The 21,778-nt window shown below is 41.7% G+C and overlaps 1 pseudogene; it reads left to right on the forward strand.

The window, feature by feature from the left end:
• The window catches only part of LOC126426556 (uncharacterized), a 29,746-nt pseudogene extending 21,969 nt beyond the window's left edge, over window positions 1-7,777 (forward strand).
• Window positions 7,778-21,778: the final 14,001 nt, after the last annotated feature.

Consider the following 21,778-nt stretch of genomic DNA (forward strand, 5'->3'; position numbering starts at 1 on the left):
TTGCATGAAAATGTAATCACATGTCAGTTCTAGTTTAATATATTTGTCCAATGAATACCCGTTTATCACCTGCATTTCTTCCTGGTGTAGCAATTTTAATGGCCAGTACTGTACAATATACTGAGGTGACAAAAGTCACGTGATACCTCCTAATACCATATCGGGCCTCCTTTTGCCCAGTGTAATGCAGCAACTCGGCACGGTACAGAGTCGACAAGTCATTCGAAGTCCCCTGCAGATGTATTGAGCCACTCTGCCTCTAAGCAGTTCGTCGTTGCAAAAGCGTTTCCAGTGCAGGATTTTGAGCACAAACTTGACCTCTTGACTACACGTCCCATAAATGTTCAAGGGGAACTGTGTCAGGCAATCTGGGGGGCCAAATCATTTCACTCGAATTGTCTACAACGTTCTCCAATCCAATCACGAACAAGTGTTGCCTGGTGACATCGTTGTATGGGAATGTGAAGTGCACGAATGAAAATTGTCTCCAAGTATCTGAACATAATCATTTCCAGTCAATGATCATTTAAGTTGGACCAGAGGTTCCAGTCCATTCCATGTAAAGACAGCCCATGCCATTATGGGCACACCACCAGCTTGCACAGTGCCTTGTTGACAAATTGGGTCCATGGCTTTGTAGCGTCTACCACTTTGTTTCAGGATCATAACTACACGCCCACAATTCACTGGCAGTTATGACTCTGGGCAGGAAATTTGGATCATCTCGAATCCTCATTTACATCTGACTGTGCGCCCGATCCCGACAATCTCACTGGTGTACATTCTACCTCAGTGGTGTGCTTTCTACTTACGAGGAACGAAATTCGGTGCAATTTGTCTCTTTGTTCAATTCATCAGCTAGACACAGCTCGTATGAAATTTTAAACATGTACTATTTGTATTTTATCCTTTTTGATCTCTTTGTGCGCTTGAAAGATCATTTTGGGAGTTGTGTATTATGGCAGCTGGGCAGAGTGTTTGTCATCCTGTACAGGCTCCTGGGCATCTTAAAATCACTAAAACACTCAAATTTTCCTGCTTGCCCACCAGAATCATCATGTAGCACATGGTGGGTTCCAGCTGCTGTTCTGCTGAGCATAAAACAAAACTTAATGCATATTCTTTGTTCATTCAAGTTAGCTATTTTGAAATTTGCACACGCAGTAGAAAAAGGTCTAAAGACATCACCAAAAACTTTTGCACTCACAATGACTTCATATGGCACATTAGCAGTTGAAAAATGCAGCTAGGTACACCTACTGATGGAAGTTTATTACTGCTGATAATTTTGGATGCAATATTCAAATTCTTGTAACACAAAAATAATTATACATAACACAGTGCCATACGCATGAAAATTATAGCAAATTCAGTGTACTACAACCTGCTACGTATCACTCACATAGAGATCATGAGGATAAGATCAGAATAAATACTGCACACACAGAGGCACTCAGTCATTCTTCCCATGTGCCATACGTGAATGGAATGGGAAGAAACCCTAACAACCAGTACAATGGAATGTACCCTCTGTGATGCACCTCACGGTGGTTTGCAGAGTACAGATGTAGCTGCAGATGTAAAAATGTGCTACTGGGAGCAGTCGCAGCTGGTAAACTGACCAGTAATCTACATCTACATATCTACTTACATACTCCGCTAGCCACCAAGCGGTGTGTGGCGGAGGGCAAAATTCGCGCCAAAGTCATATTTCCCCCCTCTGTTCCACTCGCGGATCGCATGAGGGAAAAACAACTGTCTGAACACTTCAGCACAAGCTCTAATTTCCCTTATCTTTGAATGGTGATCATTACACAATTTGAAAGTTGGTGGTAATAATATGTGCTCTACATCCTCAGCAAAGATCAGATTTCGGACTTTAGTGAGCAGCCCCTTCTGTTTAGCGCCTTGTCTATCTGCAAGTGAGTCCCACTTCAAACTTTCAGTGAGATCTGTAACACTCTCGTGATGGCTAAATGTACCAGTCACGAATCTTGCTGTTCTTCTTTGGACATTCTCAATCTCTTGAATCAGACCCGACAGGTAAGGATCCCATACAGACAAACAATACTCTAAGACTGGACAAACTAACATATTGTAAGCTATTTCCTTTGTTGAAGGACTGCATCGCTTCAGGATTCTACCAATAAACCGCAACATAGAGTTCGTCTTGCCCGTTATTTGTGTAATCTGATCATTCCATTTGAGATCATTTCAAATAGTCACATCCAGATACTTGGCGGATGTTACCACTCCCGTCTTGCCCATTATTTGTGTAATCTGATCATTCCATTTGAGATCATTTCAAATAGTCACACCCAGATACTTGTCGGATGTTACCACTTCCAAAGACTGGGCATTTATTTTGTACTCGGACATCAATGGGGATTTCCGCCTTGTTATACACAGTACATTACACATACTAATATTGAGAGATAACTGTCAGTCATTACACCAAGCATTTATTTTCTGCAAATCCTCATTGATTTGCTCACAACTTTCTTGTGATACTACTTTCCTGTAGATTACAGCAACATCGGCAAACAGTCTAATGCCACTGTCAATACCATCAACCAGATCATTTATGTAAATTGTAAAAAGCAGTGGTCCTATTATGCTGCCCTGGGGCACACCTGAAGTTACGCTTGTTTCTGTTGAAGTCACCTCATTCAGAATGACATACTGCTCTGTCTGTTAGAAAACTTTCTATCGAACCGCATGTCATCGGATAGACCATAAGCACGCAATTTTTTGGAGCATGCGACAGGTGAAAGTCGAGTAATATAGCATCACCCCGGGAGCCGTATCTAGAGCCTGTTGTATATCACGCACAAAGAGGGCCAGCTGTGTCTTGCAAGACACCATACTGGTTTCTGCAGAAGAGCTTCTCAGAGTCAATGCACACTTTGACAGCTTACATCTCATCCACATCAAACACTCCCATCCCTACAGCCTGTGCAACATATCTGTTCTGCCACTAGATCCCTCGACACCTACATTAGTGACCTTTCTTAGGCTTTTCTCTCCCGCAACTACCCCACAGATGTTACTCAAAAACAAATCTCCTCCTCTCACTCTCTGACTAATGCAGCTTCCACTTCCAAAAATCTCAGTAGCATTCCTCTCGTCACCCATTTTGAGTGCCCCAAGTCTATACTTCTGGTGAGGCTATTATTTTTTCAAGCTGACCCCCTGAATCTGATCCTCTCCCCCTGATATCCTTCCCAGCTGACCTCACAACCTCCAAAACATCCTAGTCAAATGTTATGATCCTCCCAAACAACGTGTCTCCACAGCCGAATGGTGAACGAGACAGATCCTCGTGTGGTATTGCCAGAGATTTTTCCTTTGCGGGAAAACTGGACTTGGGTATTCTCAGCCTCGTGATGTCAGTTGAGGAGCTACATGATCGAGAGGTAGTGGCTTCAATCTCAAAATGTTGACAATGGCCGGGAGTGGGGTGTGCTGACCCTGTGCCTCTCCATACTGCATACGACGATGAATGACAGAGGATAACACGGCAGTCTGTCGACTATTGTGTGGTCTTCAGGGCCTGACTGCAAGTTTTCTTTCCTTTCCTCGTAAACCCTACCTCAGAGGTTCCTCTTATTCAATTGTGTTGAATATTAAACATAACATTATTCCTCTTGATGAGTAGATAATGACAGCATTTTTAACTCAATCGCTAATTACAAGAAATACTGAAAATCAAATTTTTCGTGCTCCTGGAAGCTGTTAGCTAGTTGGAACTGAGTACCAAGATAGTTGATTGCTAATATAGACTACAAAGTGAAAAACTTCATCTTCACACAATATAACTTTACGCGTTACAACATGACTGCCCTCGTGATGAATAAAATGTTAACACAGTAATTGCAGCGAAGACAGCTACTGCCTTACAACTTTTTATTGTTTATTTATGGGATGAATGTGGGCGCAGCAGAAATCACTCTGCAGTACTATTATACCGTATATACTCGAATAATCCGCGCATGTTTTCTCCCGAATTTTAGGACGAAAAACTGGGGTGTGTGGATTATTCGAAACATTGTTGGTACTGCTCCGCCTCTAACAATACATCCCATTATACTATTGCATTGTTGCGCCCTAAGTCTGTGACACATCAGTAGCACGTTAGGGGTGAAGTATTAACGTCTTCAAACTTGTTAATTATGGCCACAAGTTCTCGTTATCACTCGTACACTGCTAAAGAAAAAGTGAAAATTACTGAAGAATCTGAGAATATTGGAAACCGTGCAGCAAAAAGAAAGTATGACGTGAGTGAGAGTTGTATTCGTGGCTGGCGAAAAAATAAAACGCAGCTTCAAGAAACTAATAGTAATCGCCGGGCATTTTGCGGCCAAAAAGCGAAGCATCCAGACCTCGAGAAAAGGCTCTGCGATTATGTAGATGAGAAGCGACAATATGGATGTGCGGTGACGAGTGAAATGTGCCAACTTAAAGCATTGTCTTTAGCCAAAGAACTAGGCATTACCAGTTTCAGAGCTAGCCGGGGCTGGCTATCAAGATTTTTCAACCGAAATGGATTCCGGAGGAAAACTACTATCACTCAGCGGCTTCCAGGCGATTACGAGGAATGTTGTTGTTGTTGTGGTCTTCAGTCCTGAGACTGGTTTGATGCAGCTCTCCATGCTACTCTATCCTGTGCAAGCTTCATCATCTCCCAGTACCTACTGCAACCTACATCCTTCTGAATCTGCTTGGTGTATTCATCTCTTGGTCTCCCTCTACAATTTTTACCCTCCACGCTGCCATCCAGTACTAAATTGGTGATCCCTTGATGCCTCAGAACATGTCCTACCAACCGATCCCTTCTTCTAGTCAAGTTGTGCCACAAACTTCTCTTCTCCCCAATCCTATTCAGTACTTCCTCATTAGTTATGTGATCTACCCATCTAATCTTCTGCATCCTTCTGCAGCACCACATCTCAAAAGCTTCTATTCTCTTCTTGTCCAAACTATTTACAGTCCACGTTTCACTTCCATACATGGCTACACTCCATACAAATACTTTGAGAAACGGCTTCCTGACACACAAATCTTTACTCGATGTTAACAAATTTCTCTTCTTCAGGAACGCTTTCCTTGCCATTGCCAGTCTACATTTTATATCCTCTCTGCTTCGACTATCATCAGTTATTTTGCTCCCCAAATAGCAAAACTCCTTTACTACTTTAAGTGTCTCATTTCCTAATCTAATTCCCTGAGCATCACTTGACTTAATTAGACTACATTCCATTATCCTCGTTTTGCTTTGTTGATGTTCATCTTATATCCTCCTTTCAAGACACAATCCATTCCGTTCAACTGCTCTTCCAAGTCTGTTGCTGTCTCTGACAGAATTACAATGTCATCGGCGAATCTCAAAGTTTTTATTTCTTCTCCATGGATTTTAATACCTACTCCAAATTTTTCTTTTGTTTCCTTCACTGCTTGCTCAATATACAGTTTGAATAACATTGGGGAGAGGGTACAACCCTGTCGCACTCCCTTCCCAACCATTGCTTCCCTTTCGTGTCCCTCGACTCTTATAACTGCCATCTGGTTTCTGTACAAATTGTAAATAGCCTTTCGCTCCCTGTATTTTACCCCCACCACCTTCAGAATTTGAAAGAGAGTATTCCAGTCAACATTGTCAAAAGATTTCTCTTAAGTCTACAAATGCTAGAAACGTAGGTTTGCCTTTCCTTAATGTAGTTTCTAAGATAAGTCATAGGGTCAGTATTGCCTCCCGTGTACCAATATTTCTACGGAATCCAAACTGATCTTCCCTGAGGTCGGCTTCTACTAGTTTTTCCATTCGTCTGTAAAGAGTTCGCGTTAGTATTTTGCAGTCGTGATTTATTAAACTGATAGTTCGATAATTTTCGCATTTGTCAACACCTGCTTTCTTTGGGATTGGAATTATTATATTCTTCTTGAAGTCTGAGGGAATTTCGCCTGTCTCATACATCTTGCTCACCAGATGGTAGAGTTTTTTCAGGACTGGCTCTCCCAAGGCTGTCAGTAGTTCTAATGGAATGTTGTCTACTCCCGGGGCCTTGTTTCGACTTGGGTCTTTCAGTGCTCTGTCAAACTCTTCACGCAGTATCGTATCTCCCATTTCAACTTCATCTACATCCTCTTCTGTTTCCATAATATTGTCTTCAAGTATATCGCCCTTTTATAGACCCTCTATATACTCCTTCCACCTTTTTGCTTTCCCTTCTTTGCTTAGAACTGAGTTTCCATCTGAGCTCTTGATATTCATACAAGTTGTTCTCTTTTCTCCAAAGGTCTCTTTAAAGTATGAGGAAAAAATAGTGAGTTTTTGTCGTTATGTGATAAATCTGCACCGAAACAGTCTTATATATTATCGCAAATTGGTAATGCGGATCAAACACCAGTCTATTTTGAGATGCCGCTCGACAACACAGTGGACAGGAAAGGAGAATCCAGCATTGTGATACGAACTGGCGGCAGTGAGAAACAAAGATGTACAGTGATGTTGTGTGTAGTTGGCGATGGATGAAAGCTATCTCCTTAAGTGATATTTAAAAGGAAAACTATTCCGAAAATATCAGAGCGAATCCGAAAGGGTGGATGGACAATGAACTTATAATTGACTGGGTGACACACGTTTGGTAACATCATCCTAGTGCGTTACTGAATTTACGCAACAGGTCGGTCCTGGACCAGCTTCCGCGGACATACAACTGAGGAAGTGCGAGACAAATTACAAAAAGGGAAAACTGACTTGGTCATTATCCCTGGAGGCCAAACATCCGTCCTACGACCACTAGATGTGTGTATAAATCGGCCATTCAAAGCTGCACTTAAACAGCGATATACGCAATGGATGGCTGATGAAAACCATAAGTTCACACCTAGTGGAAAAATCAAGCGGCCGGATTTGTCCCAGATTTGTGAATGGGTGAAAAGTGCACGGCACTCCATTCCACAACCACTGGTGGAAAAATCCTTCAAAAAATGTGGAATCACAAATTCAGTGGATGGAACAGAGGACGACGCTCTGTGGGAAGATGGTGAAGACGACAATGATTCTCCCACTAGTGATGACGATGAAAGTGATGAATAGAGTGGTAAGAGAGGAAACGTACCGGTATTGACTAAAATATTTTATTGCCTATACCCTATTAACAAATTCTTAAACAAGATAATTCACATTTCTTTTTTTGCTATTGCAGGTACGCATAGAGTCCCGGATGGCGGTGGTAATGATCCCCGGTCACCTGTCCGCCAGTTGGCCAGCTGCACGCCACTGAATCGGTTGCGTTTTAACGATGTATCAATGTGTACAGCAGCGTTGCTTCAAACCAGTAGTTATTATACATACTTTTGAACACATCATAATGTTGCAACAATTATTTTTGTAAATAAAACAAATTAAAGCAAAAAATAATTTTTTCCGCCCTCTTCCTCAGAATTGGGGTGCGCGGATTATTCGAGGGTGCGGATTATTCGAGAATATAAAGTATTAAGACTTTGATGCTACAAAACTAATAACTTTTTAATGGATGTCACACTCTTGTTTACTGACACTGCCAGTGTGAACTGATAGCCTGTCTCATCTTCGTAGGAGAGGGGTGTCGAGCTGGCCCGCCTGGCGATGCGCCACACCCTGACACGCGAGGGCCAGGCGACACACGTCATCGGAACCAACAGCACACAAATCCTGCGCTCCAACCTGCAGATCCTGCGTGACGGGCTGACTTCTAAAGAGCAGGAGGTGCTGCGCGACGTCCGACAGAAGTAAGGCCGCATTGCTGCATCTGCATCTTTTGTTTTCCTCTGACCTGTCTTGGTTGAGTGACTGTGCTGTCACATTCTAAGAAAATGGCTGGCCACACAAGCTGCAGCCACATTTGGCAACACTGCTGACCACTGTTGCACAGCAATGTTTGCATCCAGCTGTTTCGCAGCCACAAGAGTTTACACAGGTGACAGTATGGCTGTGGAGTGGACGGAAGGGAGCTAGTATACATGAATGTGCCTCTGCTGCCTGCATTCCACAAGAAAAATGTTAGCAAGGAAAAATACAATTCGGGCACTGAGGATGTGTTCCTTCTCAAGTATGTGGACGGCTTCCAAAACTTTTTAAATTGTGAACTGATTTTGGATACATGTCTGTTCCAGAATATCAAATCAAAACTTTAAATATAGCAGTATTGTAAAGCTGTTGGTCTGAGAATTGGTAAGATCATTACCAAAATGAAAGAGTGTATACTGTCAGCTGGGTTTACCTTACACAACCCGACTTACATCACACTATTCCCATTAAGTTCTAGCGAGCACCATACATGGTCAGTTTTGGAAGTTCTGAGCACAATGGCTGCTTAGATACGACATAGTGAACTTTACTGGATGACAAATGCCATTAAATGGACATGAGTCTCGTTATGTATTTTACATTGCCTTGAAACTTTCATTGCTCTGTCATAGTTAGAGGGTGGCATTTATTGAACTATACGAAAAAATATAAATTACTTACAAACTACAGTGTGCACACACTTTATTAAACATGTAAGTGTCACTACAGATATTCAGATTTAGGTAATGACATGTTCGATATGCCTGCTGTCATTGGCGATGATGAGGCGCAGACGAATAGTGAAATTCTGCACGACCCGCTAAAGTGTTGGAACATCGATGCTGTCGAAGACTTCTTGAACGGCTGTTTTCAGTTCAACAACAGTTTTGGGGTTATTGCTGTACACCATGTCTTTAATATAGCCCCACCAAAAGGAGTCAAATGTGTTCAGATGTGGAGAATATGGCAGCCAATAGAGGCCCATACCAGTGGCCTCCGGGTGCCCCAAAAGAAAGAGTGAGGTCCCCAAAGTGATCCTCCAGCACATGAAACACTCTACTACTTTGATGGGGTCGAGCTCTGTCTTACATGAACCACATCTTGTCTAAATCAGGGTCACTTTGGATAATGGGGGTGAAATCATCTTCCGAAACCTTCACGTACCGTACAGAAGTACCGAGCGAGGTGGCACACTGGTTTGCACACTTGACTCACATTCGGGAGGATGATGGTTCAATCCCGTGTGCAGCCATCCTGATTTAGGTGATTTCCCTAAATTGCTCCAGGCAAATGCTGGGATGGTTCCTTTGAAAGGGCATGGCCGACTTCCTTCCCCGTCTTTCCCTAATCCGAAGAGAAAGATGACCTCGCTGTTTGGTCTCTTCTCCCAAACAACCCAACCCAATAACCCATACAGCAGTCACCAGGCCATCGAGGAATATCACACAATTGTTCCGTGACTTGAAACTGCACACCACACAGTCACCCGTTGAAGGCAGAGAGACTTCTCTATCACGAAATGTGGATTCTCAGCCCCCCAAATGCATCAATTTTGCTTATTGATGAACCCATCCAAATGAAAATGGGCTTCATTGTTAAACCAAACCATACAGCGCATACTAATTCCCATCATGCCGCAATGCCAACTACACAGTTTGAACATCCTAACACAAACCATTCAAAAGTTATGACAATTTTATTTCATATAGTTCAGTAATTGTCACCCTGTATATTCTAATTGTTATTCTTATTTGTACGAGTAATTCAATAAGGCATCGAGAGGTGGAAACCGTAGACCAGAGTCATTTTCTTGTTAAGGTACGTTACCACCGAGCAAAAAACAACTGAAAGTGAATGATTTACGCTTGGGTGGAGCTAACTTTACACAGTCTGTTAGGTGGGTTGTGGTAAAATTCAGCTCAGAGAAGAAAATAAAGAACTGTATTAGAGAAAGTGATATCTTATGATGAAAGACAAGTGAAGTTTGTGGAGATGACAGATGAATCAGTATACTTTATTTTGGGTGCAAAAACAACTAAGATCATAAACATTCATGTTATAACCTTACATAAGCTAGAAGTAAAAGAGCTTAAAAAAGACTATACGTTAAGCCCAGTCGACGGAAGGAAAGCGAGCTAAGAAGAAGCACTTCCTCACGGAGAAAGGCCCACAAAATAAGCTGTAGAGACAGCAGAGGTCCTGAGCCAAAGATGAAATGTTCTTCGCCATATTGCTACAATGGATAAAAAGTAAAACGCTGTTGACAGCCTGTGCTTCATTCGCTGAAACAGCCGATACCTCAGAAGAATGTAAGTGGTCCTGGGTACTTCATTGCACCGCGAAATATGAGTAAAAATTTTTTCCATAAGTACCTCCTTTCCTAATGCATTCAAATGAAGACCGTGAACTGTATGGAGCCTTCGCTCCAAACTGTTTATGTCAATAACGTCTGTATTTACAAAGTGAGTACATATTTCACTGAAACTCTTGTTTGCGGCATGAATTTCACTGTTCACACACAACCACCTCGGTAAATCGTGACGATGCAGAATATTTACAACGAGTACATTCGTGTGAGATAAATTACTGAGGCATTTTCTCAATTCTGTGCTAGCCTTGAACGACTCATTTCTATATACCTCATTTGATCCTCTCAGCAATACAACAATTGGCATCGGTCAACTCATACAAATTTCTGCGCATAACAACTAGTAGCGGTGTGAAATGAAATGGTGACATAGGCTCAGTAGTAGGCCATGGAGATACACAAAGTTATTACTATCCTAGAATATTACTCCAGCATGTGAGCCCACACCACATATATTTAATAGAGAATGTTGAATGCATACAAAGACTTAAAAACAAAAAATTAAAAACACCAGATGGGATCCTAACCCATGATCTTTAGCATGTCATGGATGTGTCCTAGCAACTACACTATTCCACTGTGCTGAGTAACACTTATTTTTAAGGCTCTAGAGCACGCCAAAGTACATTTCAAACTTTTGCGGTACCACAGCATGTGATTTTTCTCTAGATGCAAGAAAGCAAACACATAAAGTACATACAATACTTTGTTTTATTACAGAATGACTCAGAGGTACAAATTTTACAAATTTATTGTATAAAATTTTGGAATAGGAACATTACTGATAAGCCAAAACATTATGACCGTTGTACACCGTGACGCTGGAATGTGACATAGTAACAAAAGTATGTAATCAGAGCAGACATAGATGAGGGATCACCCTAATGAATATAAAGGCTGCAAATGGGGAAATCCATTGAGATAAGCGACTTTGACAAAGGGCCGATTAATATTACAATGAGCACGTGAAGGAGTAACTCGAAACTGGCAAAGCTGGTTGAATGTTCACATGCTACTGTCGTGAGCATCTACAGAAAAAGGTAGAAGGACATTAAAACTAACTCTAGGCACTAAATGGTTGGATGTGGGGTTCGGAGGCAGCTTGTCTGTTCAGTAAAGTAGGACAGAAGGGGATCAGTGACATCTGTGCTGAAAGAGCACTATGCTAGTGCACCCAAAAGCATTTTGGAGCACACCGCTCATCGTACATTGTCGAACATTGAGCTCCATAGCTGACCACCCCTGTGTGTACACATATCGACCCAACAACATCGTCAATTATGATGCAATGGGCATCAATGGAAATGTGTCAGCTCTTCAGGTGAATCACATTTTTGCTACACTAGGTCAATAAACGTCTGCGCTAAGACCATCATCAAGGGGAATGGTTCCTCAAAAAAAGCAGCACGCCATGGATGGAGGTTGGTGGAAGCAGTTATGCTATGGGAGATACACTCCTGCATTTGCATGGCGGCTGTGGTAGTAATCCAAGACATGCTAACAGCTGCAAACCACCTGCATACCTTCATGCTGGATGTCTTCCACAACGACAATGTCATCTGTGACTCTTCAAGCTTTCCCAGTGCTTTTTTCTTTTTTTTTCCAGTCTACTGACTGGTTTGATGCGGCCCGCCACGAATTCCTTTCCTTTGCTAACCTCTTCATCTCAGAGTAGCACTTGCAACCTACGTCCTCAATTATTTGCTTGACATATTCCAATCTCCGTCTTCCTCTGCAGTTTTTGCCCTCTACAGCTCCCTCTAGTACCATGGAAGTCATTCCCTCATGTCTTAGCAGATGTCCTATCATCCTGTCCCTTCTCCTTATCAGTGTTTTCCACATATTCCTTTCCTCTCCGATTCTGCGTAGAACCTCCTCATTCCTTACCTTATCAGTCCACCTAATTTTCAACATTCGTCTATAGCACCACATCTCAAATGCATCGATTCTCTTCTGTTCCGGTTTTCCCACAGTCCATGTTTCACTACCATACAATGCTGTACTCCAGATGTACATCCTCAGAAATTTCTTCCTCAAATTAAGGCCGGTATTTGATATTAGTAGACTTCTCTTCGCCAGAAATGCCTTTTTTGCCATAGCGAGTCTGCTTTTGATGTCCTCCTTGGTCCGTCCGTCATTGGTTATTTTAGTGCCTAGGTCACAGTCCATGTTTCACTACCATACAATGCTGTACTCCAGACGTACATCCTCAGAAATTTCTTCCTCAAATTAACGCCGGTATTTGGTATTAGTAGACTTCTCTTGGCCAGAAATGCCTTTTTTGCCATAGCGAGTCTGCTTTTGATGTCCTCTTTGCTCCGTCCGTCATTGGTTATTTTACTGCCTAGGTAGCAGAATTCCTTAACTTCATTGACTTCGTGACCATCAATCCTGATGTTAAGTTTCTCGCTGTTCTCATTTCTACTACTTCTCATTACCTTTGTCTTTCTCCAATTTACTCTCAAACCATACTGTGTACTCATTAGACTGTTCATTCCGTTCAGCAGATCATTTAATTCTTCTTCACTTTCACTCAGGATAGCAATGTCATCAGCGCATCGTATCATTGATATCCTTTCACCTTGTATATTAATTCCACTCCTGAACCTTTCTTTTATTTCCATCATTACTTCCTCGATGTATAGATTGAAGAGCAGGGGCGAAAGGCTACAGCCTTGTCTTACACCCTTCTTAATACGAGCACTTCGTTCTTGATCGTCCACTCTTATTATTCCTTCTCGGTTGTTGTACATATTGTATATGACCCGTCTCTCCCTATAGCTTACCCCCACTTTTTCAGAATCTCGAACAGCTTGCACCATTTTATATTGTCGAACGCTTTTTCCAGGTCGACAAATCCTATGAAAGTGTCTTGATTTTTCTTCAGTCTTGCTTCCATTATTAGCCGTAACGTCAGAATTGTCTCTCTCGTCCCTTTACTTTTCCTAAAGCCAAACTGATCGTCACCTAGCGCATTCTCAATTTTCTTTTCCATTCTTCTGTATACTATTCTTGTAAGCAGCTTAGATGCGTGAGCTGTTAAGCCGATTGTGCGATAATTCTCGCACTTATCAGCTCTTGCTGTCTTCGGAATTGTGTGTATGTGCTGTAAATAGTCTTCACAGGTTTGCCACCAGATCACATTACACAAATTCCACAATATTCCCTCAGAGAAACTGTCTGACATCTTCAGGTGGCTCAACCTTGCTGGTGACTGACGGTATCTGCACGTCGACGCCCCATTTCTACAAACAGCGCATCGATGTGTGGTACCGTCAGTCGTACATAGCGACCAGCAAGGTTGAACCACCTGAAGATGTCAGACAGTTGCTCCGAGGAAATATTGTGGAATTTGCAGAACATGATCGGGCAGCAAACCCGTGAAGACTATTTATGACAATTTCATCTTTCAGGAGTATAAATGTCTGTGTCTTGGAGCCAGAACCGTGCTACAGATGTTTGAGGAGCATTATACTGAACTCAAATTGATGTCTCGGCGACCAATTTCGCCTGATGTAAATCCTATGGACCCTGATCTAGGTCACTTTTGGGCACCTTCACCATCTACGCAAATCAGTGAATTACATGACCTGTGTATAGAATCTAATGCCACATACCTCCACAAACCTACCAACAAACTGTCGTATCGCTGATGTGCAGAATCAGTGATGCATTTTGTTCCAAAGCCAAACAAATAAGCCATTAAGTAGGTGGTCATAATGTTTTGGCTCATCAGTGCATTAACATAAAAATAAGGCACACAATAAAAAAAACTTATTACTCTTAAGCGAGGACACACACCAATGTGTTGCGATACGGTGGCCGAGAAATGGTGCTCTAGAGTATCGTGTGAAATTCTTTTTTGTCAATTACTCTCAAACAAAAGCTGTTGGGGTGAATGGCTGCAGGTGGATGATACCTGGGACCCCAACCCACACCACCACATAGATGGTTCCATAAAAATGGTCCCTCCCCTTGTAAAATACCAAACTTGCTGCTTAATATGCTCTAGCGAACTTCTCAATTCTTAAATATTTTCTCGTAATTTACATTTCTTGCCTCCTGCACAATGAGTGTGGCTCTTCCTATGATTGTATCTGTTTTTGCTCTCCCTCCCGAAGTCTCTCTAATCACTTAAAATGCCAAAGTTTACAGTTTCTTTGTTATTCAATAATATTTTGTAGTTAAGTTTCTTTTGCTCCTCTCCATGTATCTTTTCTCTTTGGTTTCTTCTTGGCAAATTTGTTAAGGATATACATCTTGTTCTTCTTCATAAAAATGCAACTGAGGTATGACTTTAGTGATTTCTGTTACCATACTCGAAGCTTAATTCTTTAGTTTTTACCCTTCTTCCACATAAAAATCTCCCATTATATCTTATTGTAGTGGAATTTGCTGTCATTTATCAACACATCTTTCTTTTCCTACAGATCTTTTACCTTAACATGTTGGTGCAGAGCCTTGAATGATTCCCATGGAATTGTTTTTGTTTATTTTTAATACTAATCTGACTGTTCTGTCTATGATTCCACGATTGTCTGTCAGTGCTGCTTTTAATCTCCTCTTTTACAATAACTCTTGTATCAGTATTTGTCCTTAGCTCTGTTCATTTGCAGTAAAGTAGTGCATATGTCTTGATTACAGATCTGTTTGATCTTCGTTTTTCTGGCACACTTCTGACAATCCTATTACATCCCATTTGATGTGATTTATCTTCCTATGCAACTCCACTAAATTGTCTGCTAATCCTGAAGTGATGCAGTTAAATACCTCTGTATGAAAAATAGTAAAAGCAGTTGTGTTTTTAATGCTCTGATTATTGTATGTGTGTCCAAACATGGAGTCGTAGTGCGACCTCTGAATTAGTCTACTGCTGCCAGTTGTCTCTCACCCGGATTGGAACACCGACATCCCAAGAAATTGTAGCCTCTGACAACCCTAAGCACAGCACACTAGCATGCCAAAACCTGAAGGCTATTTTCCCCCTTCCATATCCCTCTCATTTCTACTTTACTTCAATTCCATAATTTCTTTATCCTTTCAAATTTTCATTTCCTTCCTCTTTTAACCCAAGCTTACTACTCACTTGCTTCCTTCAATCATCATGTGTACTGAAGTGGAGATAGTACTTACCAATGTGCCATTTTAATCTAAAGATAGCAGCTTTTTCAAAGTAGCAGCTTTCTTTGTAATTTACTGAACAGATGCAGACACCATTAGTACGAATAGCATTAAGCAGTCAAGTGATAGTTTCTTGTTAGTATATTGTACATATTAAGTTTCCGTGATGACTTTGTCTTATATTAATGTATACCTTGACTTGTTCCACATGTAACACTACCTAATGACTCTTGAAAATATAATGTAACTGAATAGGTACAAAAGTCTACTCACCAAGTGGCAGCAGGATAACACACGCATATAAAGGTTAAGGAAATCTGCAAGCTTTTGGAACCAGTGGCACCGTACTCTGGCAGAAGGACTGAAGGCAAATGAAGAGGACTGAAGGAAAAGAACTGGCGAGGATTAGGAAATGGGGAGAGTTTGAAACAGTTGCTTAGAACTCTGGGCCAGGGGAGGCTTACCAGATGGGATGAGAAGGGAAGACTGATTGTTGGGCACTGCACTGGATGAGATTTCATAAATTGAGAGCTCAGAGATGGAAGATACTTTAATAACTAAGTCAGAGATTACTGACAAAAAAATCACAGTTAATAAAAGCAGACAGCTAAGTGTATTTTATGTGGTAGATGTGAGGGTGGGGTGGGAGACAGGTCAGAAAGTAAAAGATATACAAAATCAAAAGGGAGTGAAGAAAGGAGTAGCTACTGAGAAGAAATGCTGAGACTGAGGAAATTAACATAAATTAAGGTCAGGTGCACGGAGAGAACCAAGGACATGTTTTAATGCCAGTTACCATCGGCGGATTTCTGAGAAGCTAATGCCTGGAGGAAGAATCCAGATGGCATATGTGGTGAAACAGGCACTGAAGTCACAACTGTCATATTGTAGAGCATGCCCTGCAACAGGATATTGTGTGTTGTCAGTGTACACACTCTGCCTATGACCATTCATCCTAATTTATCACTTGGTGATAGTCATGCCAATGTAAAAGGCCAAACATTGTTTGCATAGCAGCTGGTACACAACATATATTGCTTCACAGGTGGCTCTCTCATTGATAGCGTATGTTTCAACAGTTACAGGGCTGGTATAGGTGATGGTAGGAAGGTGCATAGGGCAAGCCTTACAGGGAGGACAGTCTGACCAGAATATTGCTGAGACTGGGAGGGGGCGGAGGCATGAAATATTTTTGGTGTGGTGGCAAAAATGTCTGATAGAATGGACCTCATTTCAGGGAATGATTTTAGGAAGTCATAGGCTTGTCAAAGCAGCTTATTAATACATTCAAGACAAGGATAATGCTGAGTTGAAGAAGGTGTATTCTTAAGTTTTTTATTTGGAGGGCTCAACAGTACTTGAATTGGATCTGATGGCCTGGGAAACCTGATTTTGAACCAGGCTGGTGGGGTTAATTACATCCAGTGAAGGCTGAGGTCAGAATAGCGGTGTATTGCTCCAAAGAGTTTGCATCTGAACACACACTATGTGATCAGAAGTATCTGGACACTCCCAAAAACATACATTTTTCATATTAGGTGCATTGTGCTGTCACCTACTGCCAGGTACTCCATATCAGCGACCTCAGTAGTCATTAATAGGTTCCACAACGAAACATTGTCTCGAAATTTGGTAAAAAATCCAAAGAAATTCTGGTCGTACGTAAAGTACACAAGCGGCAAGATGCAGTCAATACCTTCGCTGCGCAGTGCTGATGGTACTGTTACCGACGACTGTGCTGCAGAAGTGGAGTTATTGAACGCAGTTTTCCGAAATTCCTTCACCAGGGAAGACGAATGGAATATTCCAGAATTTGAAACACGAACAGCTTCTAGCATGAGTTTCTTAGTAGTAGATACCTTTGGGGTTGCGAAGCAACTCAAATCGCTTGATACGGGCAAGTCTTCAGGTCCAGATTGTATACCGATTAGGTTCCTTTCAGATTATGCTGATACAATAGCTCCCTACTTAGCAATCATATACAACCACTCGCTCACCGATAGATCTGTACCTACAGATTGGAAAATTGCGCAGGTCGCACCAGTGTTTAAGTTGGTAGTAGGAGTAATCCATCGAACTACAGACCTATATCATTGACGTCGGTTTGCAGTAGGGTTTTGGAGCATATACTGTATTCAAACATTATGAATCACCTCGAAGGGAATGACCTATTGATACACAATCAGCATGGTTTCAGAAAACATCATTCTTGTGCAACGCAGCTAGCTCTTTATTCGCACACACTGGACTCGCATTCGGGAGGACGACGGTTCAATCCCGTCTCTGGCCATCGTGATTTAGGTTTTCCGTGATTTCCCTAAATCACTTCAGGCAAATGCTGGGATGGTTCCTTTGAAAGGGCACAGCCGATTTCCTTCCTCATCCTTCCCTTACCCGAGCTTGCGCTCCGTCTCTAATGACCTCGTTGTCGACGGGACGTTAAACACTAATCTCCTCCTCCTCCTCCTCCTCCTCCTCTTTATTCGCATGAGGTAATGGCCGCTTTCGACAGGAGATCTCAAGTTGATTCCGTATTTCTAGATTTCCGGAAAGCTTTTGACACCATTCCTCACAAGCGACTTCTAATCAAGCTGCGGACCTATGGGGCATCGTCTCAGTTGTGCGACTGGATTCGTGATTTCCTATCAGGAAGGTCGCAGTTCATAGTAATAGACGGCAAATCATCGAATAAAACTGAAGTGATATCAAGTGTTCCCCAGGGAAGCGTCCTGGGACCTCTGCTGTTCCTGATCTATATAAATGACCTGGGTGACAATCTGAGCAGTTCTCTTAGTTTGTTCGTAGATGATGCTGTAATTTACCATCTAGTAAGGTCACCGAAGACCAGTATCAGTTGCAAAGCGATTTAGAAAAGATTGCTGTATGGTGTGGCAGGTGGCAGTTGATGCTAAATAACGAAAAGTGTGAGGTGATCCACACGAGTTCCAAAAGAAATCCGTTGGAATTCGATTACTCGATAAATAGTACAATTCTCAAGGCTGTCAATTCAACTAAGTACCTGAGTGTTAAAATTACGAACAACTTCAGTTGGAAAGACCTCATAGATAATATTGTGGGGAAGGCGAGTCAAAGGTTGCGTTTCGTTGGCAGGACACTTAGAAGATGCAACAAGTCCACTAAAGAGACAGCTTACACTACACTTGTTCGTCCTCTGTTAGAATACTGCTGTGCGGTATGGAATCCTTACCAGGTGGGATTGACAGAGGACATCGAAAGGGTGCAAAAAAGGGCAGCTCGTTTTGTATTATCACGTAATAGGGGAGAGAGTGTGGCAGATATGATACGCAAGTTGGGATGGAAGTCATTAAAGCAAAGCCGTTTTTCGTCGCGGCGAGATCTATTTACGAAATTTCAGTCATCAATTTTCTCTTCCAAATGCGAAAATATTTTGTTGAGCCCAACCTACATACGTAGGAATGATCATCAAAATAAAATAAGAGAAATCAGAGATCGAACAGAAAGGTTTAGGTGTTCGTTTTCCCCGCGTGATGTTCGGGAGTGGAATGGTAGAGAGATAATATGATTGTGGTTCGATGAACCCTCTGCCAAGCACTTAAATATGAATTGCAGAGTAATCATGTAGATGTAGATGTAGATGTGAGAGAGCAGAGTAGGGTGCTCCACAGAACTCATGAACTTCGAATGTGGTCGGGTGATTGGGTGTCACTTGCGTCATACGTCTGTACACGAGATTTCCACACTCCTACACATCCCTAGGTCCACTGTTTCCATTGTGATAGTGAAGTGCAAACATGAAGGGACAGGTACAGCACAAAAGCGTACAGGTCGACCTCTGCAGACTGACAGAGACCACTGACAGTTGAAGAGGGTTGTAATGTGTAATAGGCAGACATCTATCCAGACCATCACACAGGAATTCCAAACTGTATCAGGATCCACTGAAAGTACTATGACAGTTAGTCTGCAGGTGAGAAAACTTGGATATCATTGTCGAGTGGCTGCTCATAAGCCACACATCACATCGGTAAATGCCAAATGATGCCTCACTTGGTGTAGAGTGTAAACATTGGACGATTGAACTGTGGAAAAATGTTGAGTGGAGTGACAAATTATTGTACACACTGTGGTGATCTGTATGGTGCCAACAGTAAAGTTCAGAGGCAGTGGTGTTATGGTCTGGTCGTATTTTTCTTGGAGGGGGCTTGCACCCCTTGTTGTTTTGCATGGCACTATCACAGCAGAGGCCTCAATGATGTTTTAAGCACCTTCTTGCTTCCCACTGTTGAAGAGCAATTCAGGGATGGTGACTGCGTCTTTCAACACAATCGAGCACCTGTTCATAATGCACGGCCTATGGCAGAGCAGTTACATGACAATAACATGCCTGTAATGGACTGGCCTGTACAGAGTCTTACCTGAATCCTACAGGACACCTTGGGGATGTTTTGGAACACCAATTTTGTGCCAGGCTTGACCGACCGATGTCGATACCTCTTCTGAGTGCAGCACTCCATGAAGAATGGGCTGCCATTCCCAAAGAAACCTTCCAACACCTGATTGAATGTATGCCTGTGAGAGTGGAAACTTTCATCAAGGCTAAGAGTGGGCCAACACCATACTGTATCCCAGCATTACCAATGGAGCGTACCACGAACCTGCAAGTAATTTTCGGCCAGGTGTCCAGATACTTTTGATCGCATAGTGTACGTTCACTTCTAATGCCAAGGCTGTATGGGAAGAAATGTTTGACATGTGAAGGATTGCAACTGTTGTTTGTTAGTAGAGCTAATGTTAACAGAAGTGAGTCGCTGACATTTGGTGAGGATGAGGTCAACATAAAGGAAAGTGGCTTGGGATACAGAATAGGACCATGTGAAATTTAATTGGGAGAATATATTCACTGAGATTCTAAGAATTTTAACATGTAAACCCCACTGAGGGTCCATATGGCAAAGATTTCATCAATGTATCTAGATCAAACCACAAGCTGAAGGGTTATGGATCCCAGAAAGCCCCTCCAAGGGACTCATGAAAAGATTGGCATAGGAAGGAGACATCCTGGTTCAATGGCCATGCCCCTGATATATTTGTATGCCTGCCCCAGGGGATAAAGCAGTTTTGGTACATGTAAAGCCTAGTAAGGTGAATGTCTAGTGGGAACTGGCATTACATGATGTCCTTCATTCTCGCCACTCACCTGGCCTTAATTTACGTTAATTTCTTTGGTCTCAGCGTATCTTCACAGTAACTATTCCTTTCTTCACTCCCTTTTAGTTGTTTTCTACATCATTTATGTTCTGACCCCACTCCCCTCCCCATACCCTCTTCCACATACAATGTACTTAGCTTTCCACTCTTATTAACTCTTGCATAGTGTTCCATCAGTAGTCTCTGTCTTGATTATTACTGTATCTTCACTTCTAAGCTCTCAGTTCGGTAAGTCCCCTAACCCAAGGTTCTGGGCAACTTTTCCAAACACTTCCCATTTCCTAAACCTTGCCAGTTCTTTTTCTTCGTCCCTCTTCCTTCCCCTTGAACCCTTCTGCCAGAGGAAAGAGTCAATGGCTCCAAAAGCTTGCAAATTTCTTTAACCATTTATGTGTGTGTTCTCCTACCGCCACTTGGTGAATAGGTTTATCATCAACCTAGTTACATAATATCTAACAACTCTGTAAGTCATGTGCTATTATTTTTCTAAATTTTGATCCTGTCTTGTTATTAATGGTTCGTTTAGACAATCAGACTTAGTTATTTGTGTCTGATACACACCTTAATCAGGATAAAAATAAAAGAAAGCAAATTGTGAAATGTATCTGTTAGGTAGCACAAAGTTGTTGCCAGTTGTAGCGGGGTAATATTATGGTTGCCAGCCCAAGTTGGATAACATTTTAGTAAACAACGTAATGATAATCTTTAAATCCACAATATCAAAAAGCAAATAAATTTCTTCACTGTTTCATGAGAAAACTATTTCATGGAATGAGCTTCCGACTATAACAGATTTCGCATTTTAGTATGGGATAAAAATTTACAAGAAAACCATACGTCCACATTAACCATTACGAAAATAATGTGGATGGATGTGAAAAAAGCAACATATAAAGTTACCATGGAGCAGAATATCAAGAAGACTGAATGTAGACTAAGTTGGAGACTATTTAACACGATATTTTTAGTGCCCCCTCTTTTTTATAACTTTCCATTTCATTTTTATTCATTTTTAAAGACTTGCCTATTTTAACTGAAGATGATTGCCTACACTTAAAACACAGAATGACTTATCACAAATTTTATGAGCTTCATCTAAATTTTAATATTTTTTCAAATTTAGGTTTTCTGTGATAACCCTGAATCATTTAAAATTAATGCTGAGATGGTCTGACTGAAAAGGATACAACAGATTTCCCTCCACACCCTTCCCCTTCAGGAGTGTGCACACCCGCACAAACAATATTGAAGTGTGAAGCACACTGATC

Source organism: Schistocerca serialis, chromosome 11 (genome assembly GCF_023864345.2).
Source record: "Schistocerca serialis cubense isolate TAMUIC-IGC-003099 chromosome 11, iqSchSeri2.2, whole genome shotgun sequence".
NCBI lineage: Eukaryota > Metazoa > Arthropoda > Insecta > Orthoptera > Acrididae > Schistocerca > Schistocerca serialis.